The following is an 8,599-nucleotide window of genomic DNA, read 5'->3' on the forward strand; positions in this document are numbered from 1 at the left end:
CCTGAAGGGGAGTCAGCACAGCCCAGGGCATCCTGTAGCCATACTGGGCAGGAGTTATGGGGGAGCCGAGGCGGAGAGTTTGCAGGAGAAGAATGGGGTGGAGTGGAGCGGCGGCGTACTCAGGGAGAAGTGAGGTGAGCTGCCATTGTGACGGGCTTCCCTGGTCTGCTTCCAATAACCCACCTCAACTTGAGCTGCTTCTGTGGGTTTCTGCTCCTAGCAAGTGATGCCTGTCTGAGACAGCCTTTCATCCTCCACCGCAAATCCACCGAATGTGCTCCAGCCTTTAGCAAAGATGTCCATGCCGCTGGGCAAGATACATAGGATCCATAATACGGTCTTGATCTTGTAGCCACTAAATGTCCACTTCTCAGAAAGTGAAAGACACCTGAGTGGGGGATGAGCAGAACCCTAGGCTGGGCTCTGATCACCTGGCAGCACTGCCTATCTGGCTCTGGGAACAACTCCCCACTTCCCTGGCCCAGAAGCTGTGGTCCTTTTCCAAGGGGTCCCGCCACCTTCCTCACTCCCTCCTCCAGCCCAGATGTGGGATCCACAACTCAGAGGGAGGAGGTAGACCTTGTCTGAACTCAGAAAAGCCTTCATAACGCAGGGCTGAAAGCACAGATGGAATCCCCGCTTCCCCCTTCCCCAGGTGGCTGATATCAAACACCACGCTTCCTCTCTAACGAAGTGGACCGGTTTCGGGAGCCAGCACTGGGGCCGCATCCTGGAAGGCCAGGAGGACATGGGTGGGGGGGGAATGTTCAGGGTCTTGGCTGTACCCAGCCAGAGGCTGGGGTCTCCCCCTGCACATGAGGGGGCCCCTTTACATCTGCCAGACAGGAAGCCTAGGGAGGCCAGAGGCCAGGGAGGAAGGCAGACGGTCTAGCCTTGTCCGCCCCCACTCCGACTGGAGTTTCCACACCTGGGTGCAGGCCGGCGGAGGGGCCACACAGGATCAGGCTTTCTGTTGCGTGGGACGTGCTCGGCCATATCCAGACTCACACTGTCTACCCCAGTCCACCTCCAGACATGTGGACAGAAGCAGATTTTTGCCAACTTTCATTAGCCCCTGGTGACAGATGGGTCACGTCTTCGGAAGAATGAGGATGCCATCAGGATAACAAGATAAACCTGGAGAGGAATGCGTGTAGTCTTGCATTGAGGGTCCAGGGGGCGATCACGAGCGGGCATCTCTACCAGACTCCTGGAGTTTCCGCTCCTTCCTCCGTGGGCTCCCTAGGGCAAAAGGAAGAACCTGCTCCTGGGAGCAGAGAAGACGAGAGAGAACGGATCCCAGGAAGCTGCAGCCTGACAGATGGTGTCTCTTCACACGGAGTTCCTCGGGTACTTGGCATCCCTTGCCTGCCTCCACTCAGGGCTCAGAATCTGAGGCAGTTCCTCTCCCCTTTTTGGGCTCCATCCACCTGTCTCAGGACATGCTCCCCACTTTTTTTATTGAGGCCCCACCAAATAAGCTCCCTGAAAGTCTCATAAAGCTTTCTGGAATGTGTTGGGTTGGCTAAAAAGGTCGTACGGGGTTTTGCATAAGATGCTACACAAAAACCCGAATGAGTTTTTGGCTAACCCCATAGCTCCCCTGAAAGAGACAGAAATAGGGCTGAAACTTGCTGGCTGTCTGGCACAAGCCCTTCCCATCACAGATGAGCCCCTGCCACTGGGAGAAGTGCATCCCCTTCAGCCACCTGGCATAGCTCAGCTTCCCCGCACATGGGGTACCTTTGTAGCAAGGCTCTACCTGGGTCCAGCCCTCTCATCAATGGAAACATTAATGCACTCCAAGCTCAGATGGCACTTTGATGACACCCACCCCATCAGTAGGGGTTGCTGTCAAATCCACACGTTTCAGGGGCAAGAGTTTGGAGTGACCCCTTCTGGCTGGGCAGAAGTGTGGCCTCTCCGGGACCTGGGGTGACTTGGTGTGCAGCCCCATAGTGAGGGTCTGAGAGAGGGTCCAGAGATAAGGGAAACCGGACTCTGTAAAGCCCGGGTGATGGACTTCTGAGAATTGCCTAGAAGCAACTTAAAAATTGTGCAGTGCTGATGGGTCCTCAGCAGGGACACATGCAAACCAGATGCAATTATTATGTAAATCCCATGCAAAATACATGCGTGGGCCTCCCAACCATTGCAAATGCCAGATGTGGCCCTTGGGAACCCTGAGTTTAGCTGAGCCAGGCTGTGGAGCTCAGAGGTGACCCAGGACTTTGCTAGTCTCTTGTGGTGGACGGGAGGGACTCAGCTCCGTGGTCCTGTGCACACCTGGGAGAAGGAACCAGATGGGGCGTCGATCAGACCTCCAAGCACAAGTTCTGTAACCTTCACGGAGTCACTTCACCCCTCCAAGCCTCTGTCTTCCCATCTGTAAAGTGGTTGACTGCGAGGACTCATTGAGAACACTGACCGAAGATACTGTCTGCACAGTTCAGTTCAATTCAGTCGCTCAGTCATGTCTGACTCTTTGTGAACCCATGAACTGCAGCACGCCAGGCCTCCCTGTCCATCACCAACTCCTGGAGTCTGCCCAAATCCATGTCCATCGAGTCGGTGATGCCATCCAACCATCTCGTCCTCTGTCGTCCCCTTCTCCTCATGCCCTCAATCTTTCCCAGCATCAGGGTCTTTTCAAATGAGTCAGCTGTTTGCATCAGGTGGCCAAAGTATTGGAGTTTCAGCTTCAACATCAGTCCTCCCAATGAACACCCAGGACTGATCTCCTTTAGGATGGACTGGTCGGATGTCCTTGCAGTCCAAGGGACTCTCAAGAGTCTTCTCCAACACCCAGGCACATAAGAGACCCCTGGGGCCAAGCTCAGAGTCCTTCCCTGGACGGTGGATGTCTGGGCTTCTTTCACTCACTGAAATGTGGGGACATTCAAGGACAACATCGCAGCTGTGGACTTGGAGAAGGTCAGAGCCAGATGGACCAAGAATGCACATACTCCTCATTTATTCAGAGCCTGTCAAAGGTTCCACTTGACAGGTGGTGCAGTGGATGCTGGTGGTACCTGCCAGACCCCCAGTACCCAGCCAGTGCACTCACAGTCCCCACCCATACACCCCTGCTGCCAACGCCTAATGCCCACAGCTGCCCCTCCTTGCGGATTATTGCCTCATGGAAGGGGCGTCCCCTGGGGAGTGTCCACCCCTCCCATCCCACAGCCAATGACTGCCTGATACAAGGATACAGCCACTGGCCTCCTCACCTCAAGGGGACAGCCCAGCAGCATAGCTATTATATCCCAGAGCCCACCCCCTATCTAATCAGGACACATCTGACTCTTCCTGGGACCCCTTCTTGCTCTGTCCCTTCCTTCTTTCCTCCTTCCCTCTCGTATGTGTTTCTCCTGAGAGCCCTTTCTCCATCAATCGCATGTTGCTGAATCCCTATTTCCAGCTCTGCTTCTGGGAAACCCCACCTGAGACCAGGAGAGAGCCCTGCAATCCAAGAGGGATAATGAGCAGGACGCTCATTATATCAAGGATCGCGGGGGGCAGGGGGGTCACAGAGGAAGAGGTGACCCGAGTTGGCAGAAAGGCTCAGAGACGTCTCCCCACGCAGGCGCCTCTAGAGTTCACCTGTGGGGAGAAGTGTGTGCCAGGGCTGGGGGCAGGAGACAGCCTGTGGGTTTGGGGAGCCCTGCAGAGCTCCAGGGCGGGGGCCGGGCCCCAAGAGAGACTTGCAGGGGCCAGAACAGAGGGACTTGGATGCCCCTTAATAGTCTGGACTTTACAGCAGGGGAACGACACATACAGATCTGTCTCCAAAAAAAAAATGCCTTTGCTGCCACTGCTCAGAGTAGGCGGGGGCCCAGGGAGGCGGTACCTGCAACATTCAACCACCAGGCTGACAGGGATGGGGAGGGGCATCGGGTGGGAGCAGGGGGTGACTCCCAGAGGCCTTCAGGACAGAGAGCTGACAGGCCTTGGTAGCTGCTGTGCAGACTATGGGTGGGGGGAAGATTCTAGAAGGTGCCAGGCAGACAAAATGTCAGCCAGTGCATCCGGACAGGGCTGGGTAACCACGTGTGGTCAAGTGTGGGGAGAGTGGAGAATGTAATGAGCTGTCGCGGGCAAGGGTCCGCCTTCCCCATGCTGGCCACCGGGCAGCCACAGCCGGCCCGGCCCGAGCAGGAGGCCCCGTGAGGGCGGGTGCGGACGCGAGTGGGTGGCCATCTGGCCTGGTTCCAGCCGGCAGCCTGGAAGCTGCTCCCGCTGGAGGGCTGGGTGCAAGGCCCTGGGAAGGACTTGCTTCCTTTCCTCTCCCCTCTTTTCAGGGGCACCAGAGTAAAAACCACACAGGATTACCGCTGGTGACAGAGGAGGCAGGCGTGGGGTGGACGGGTGCAGAGCCAGGCCAGGGAGGAGGGGGCTGCCCTCACCAGGCGGGGGATGGGAGGGGTGGTCGTTGCCGTGGGAAACTCACGCTTGGATAGGCAGAGCCTGACCTCTACCCAGACACTGCCCTGATCTCAGACCTGCTCTGCCTTAATTCCTTAATTCTCTGGGCCGTCTGCTGGGCACCCGCTTCCTGCTGGAAGCAGACAGGTGGGCCCCAAACTCTGTGCTCAGGGCACCCGGACTGGGAGGCAGAGGTGGCTGGGAGCTGGGAGAAGCCCCAGAAGGGGTCGGGAAAGGGACCTGGGGGAGGAGAGGGGGCAAGAGAACCCTGGTAGGGGGTGTGCTCCAATAAGAGTGGAGCTCTCTCCGGGAGGGGGATGTTTCTGGAATGAGGAGGGCCAGGGCCAGGCTGAGGACTTTGGGGTGGTGGAGGGAGTCGCTCAGTCTTCACGCTGTGGGTCCACTCCCCCCACCACTTCTACGGTCATTGTCTTTCTGCATCGAGCTCCCCTCCCGGGAGACAGTCCTTGATGCAAGGGCCACCTCCTGCCTGGGTGTGCTGAATGGATGCACCACGGGCCCTGCTGTGGCCATGAGGAGGGTGCCCTGGGGAAGCTGGTGGCCCAGGCAAGAGATGCTGAGGATGAGAGAGGACAAGCGTCTGAAGGAAGAGTTGCCAGGCTTCCAAGAGCTGGCTGGAGAGATGGGTCAGGGCCAAGGTCAGAGTCATGGGTCTGCACCCTGGCGGGGTCCCAAGCTCTGTCTTCCTGTCCGTTTAACACTCAGGCTAGACAGTGCATCTGGCATCTATTCAAAGGGCTTCCAGCCAGGGTCTGACCTCTGTGACCCCCAGACAGCGTGGCCCACCCACCTGCTCTTGCCACCCACCATGGGATCAGGGGGGCCTTCCCCAGGTTGAGCCTCTGCAGACAGGGGTTCCCACATTCCTGGCTGCACTGGTGTTGGCTGGCAGCCCCAGTTCCTTTGGGAAAGGCCAGGCAGAAGGCTCCCACGGTGGGACTTTATCCCTCCGTCCCCTCCCCCGCCCCGGGGGGCTGTGCTGGGATTAGGACACCCTTCCCCCACCCGCCGCATCTCATCACTGCCCATGTTATCCAACCATCACTGAGCGCCTCTGCAATGGCAGGCCCCTTCCCCTGCACCTCCTTCTCCCCTGCCACCCTCTGTCTCCTCAGCTACGGGCCATGGAGTCCTCCCTGTCCCCCTCCCGCCTGTGGGTGATGGGAGGGGGCAGGGCAGCGGGCTGGGTTGGTGCCAAGGGTGCGGCCGGTACAGCGGATGGGAGTGGAAAGCGTCTCGGAAGATGAGGAGAAGTGGGGAGCCTCGGTGATTTTTAAGGGGCTCCAGGATGACCCCAGGTTTCCAGCTCCGTGCTGTGACAAGGAAAGAGGGGAGACACGAGTGTGGAGGGTATTCGCATTGGGTCGGGCTGCCTGCAGGTGCCCTGGGGGAGGTGGGTGTCCCATTTGTGCATCGCTCCTTCCCAGCTATGGTGGGGGTTGAGTTCTTGATGTGCACCTCTAGGGCAAGGTCAGAGGCCCACCCCGCCCCCCCCACCAGCCCACTGGTGTCTAGGATTCCTGTGGGAGCCACCAAGAAATGGCCAATCTGTGGTCCTGGGGACCTCATTCCTCCCAGATATGTGGGAGGGGGCACCGGGTCTGAGGTCATGAGGGTTCTACCCAGGCAGTTGGCTGAGGCCCTGAGCCTCCTCTTGTTCCACGAGCCTGGCACCTCCCAGAAGGAGACTCAGAGGAGCTGGATTTGCTGACCAAGTGAGGGAGCAGGTGGGGCCTTGGCCTGGGCGGAGTTGGGCTGAAACAGGGTGAAGGGGTGACTTGGTGGGAGGAGGGTGTGCGTTCCTAAGTGCTCAGTCACTCAGTTGTGTCTGACTCTTTGCAACCCCATGGACTGTAGCCTGCCAGGCTCCTCTGTCTATGGGATTATCCTGATAAGAATACTGGAGTGCGTTGCCATTTACTCCTCCACTTGATTTTCCCAACCGAGGGATCAAACCTGCATCTCCTGAGGCTCCTGCCTTGGCAGGCAGATTCTGTACCACTGAGTCACCTGGGAAGCAGAAGGAGAATGAGGAACACAGAAAAGCAGATTAATTCAGGGACATTCCTGGTGGTCCAGTGGTTGATAATTGGCCTTATAATGTAAGGGACTTGGGTTTGATCCCCGGGGAACTAAGATCCCACATGCCTCGGGACAAGTGAGCCCAAGAGCCACAACAAGAGATCCCGCAGGAGGCAACTAAGACCTGAGCAGGCAAATAAGTAAATATGCAGAGGAATTCAGTCCAGAGAAGGTCCCGAGAAGGCTGGGGGTTCTGGGCAGGAAGAGCTGGGCATGTTTCTAGGCAAGGGGAAGGAGCCAGGGAGAGGGAGAGTTTGGAGGTGCAGAGAGAGGAAAGCAAGACCCCCGAAGGCACAGGACCCAGGTCCAAGGGAGGAGGATGGGAGAGAAAGATGTTCAATTCTTCCATCCTTCCACATGGGTGGGAAGATGTAAGAAGCAAGGCACCTATACAATGGAAGGGTGGCCAAGAAGGGGCTTCTTGTGTTCAATGGCAAGGGAGGTTGCCATTTGGGATTTGTCTGCTGGGATTTGGGGTTAGGACGGATGTTCAGACAGGGCCAAGGAGAAGTGCAGAGGGTGTGCAGGGCGGCTAGGCCCCCGTGACTCTCCACTGACCAAGCCCTCCATGGAGGTCGGAGCAGCAGTAACAATGTTAGTCTCTCAGTCATATCCTACTCTGGCAAACCCACGAACTGTAGCCCACCAGGCTCCTCTGTCCTTGGGATTCTCCAGGCAAGAATAGTGGTGAGGGTTGCCATTCCTTTCTCCAGGGGATCTTCTGACCCAGAGATCAAACTCAAGCCTCCTGCATTGCAGGTGGATTCTTTACCAGGAGGGCTGGAGGCAGGGGTCAAACCGCAGCTTATTGGGGTTATCCCAGGCTGTTTGTCAGATCTGGAGGCGGGGTAGTGGGAGGGGACCTGAGGGCATTAGGACTGGGTGCTCCCTCACCCCGTCTCCCAGAGGAAAACAACTTATTTATTTATTTTTTAATTTTTAAATTTTATTTTATTTTTTTTGGGAAAACAACTTTAGAATCAGCAGATACATGACAGCATTTTCAAAAATGATCTGAAAGCAGGTGTGTAAATTATTAACTCAGCTCTACTATTTGTTTTGTGGCAATGTAAAAAGGAAAAAAAATCACACATTTTCAATTCAAAAGAAAAGAAAAAAAAAAAACAAAGGAAAATATGAACATTATGGAAGAACCCAACTGGTGCAGGCCTTTCAGTGGTCCCTTTAATCATGGAATTCAGGAATCATGGAATTCAGGTCCCGACCTGACTGGTGTCCCCAGTCGGTCCACCGGCCTGCCTGACGTCTAGCTCTTCACTTGCAAACGTTTTCTTCTTCTTCTTAAGTTTTCAAGATCTTGACCAAAGTTGGCTGTGGTTTCTTTCTTAATGTGTGTGTGCTAAGTCACTTCCATCATGCCTGACTCTGAGACCCCATGGACTGTAGCCTGCCAGGCTCCTCTGTCCATGGGATTCTCCAGGCAAGAATGCTGGAGTGGGTTGCCGTGTTCTCCTGCAGGGGATCTTCCCAACCCAGGGGTGGAACCTGGGTCTCCTGCCTCTCCTGCATTAGCAGGCAGATTCTTTACCACTAACGCCACCTGGGAAGCCCCTTCTCCCTTAGTAATTGTGATTATTTATGTCCAGTATTCTTGCCCGGAGAATCCTCATGGACAGACGTGCCTGATGGGTCCGTTGGGTCGCAAAGAGTTGGACTCGAATGAGCGAGTAAGCACACACATCCATGTACACTCTGTTGCCATTTTCCACCAAGGATCTAGAGGTTATTCAGGGAGCTGAGTGATGACACAGAGTTTTCCAGAATCATTAACACCTGGCACCAAAATCAGGGTATTAATACCATTTGAAACCCAGTGATGCTTATTTAGTTCATGAAGGTAAACACTGCTTGATATAGCCTGTCTCAAAAAAAAAAAAAAAAAATCCATAAGTTTTGTGCAAACTGCAGGATTTTTAAGACTCTTGGTAATCAGAAAGATTTAGCATTTTGTATTTGCCAGTTGTTAGCCATAAAAAAAGCCAATCTTGGAGAAGCTAAAATGTTTACCAGGAAAAGACTCTGCCTTGTCTTGTTCTGATGGTGTATTTTT

The sequence above is a fragment of the Cervus canadensis genome, chromosome 10 (genome assembly GCF_019320065.1).
Source record: "Cervus canadensis isolate Bull #8, Minnesota chromosome 10, ASM1932006v1, whole genome shotgun sequence".
NCBI classification, from domain to species: Eukaryota; Metazoa; Chordata; class Mammalia; order Artiodactyla; family Cervidae; genus Cervus; species Cervus canadensis.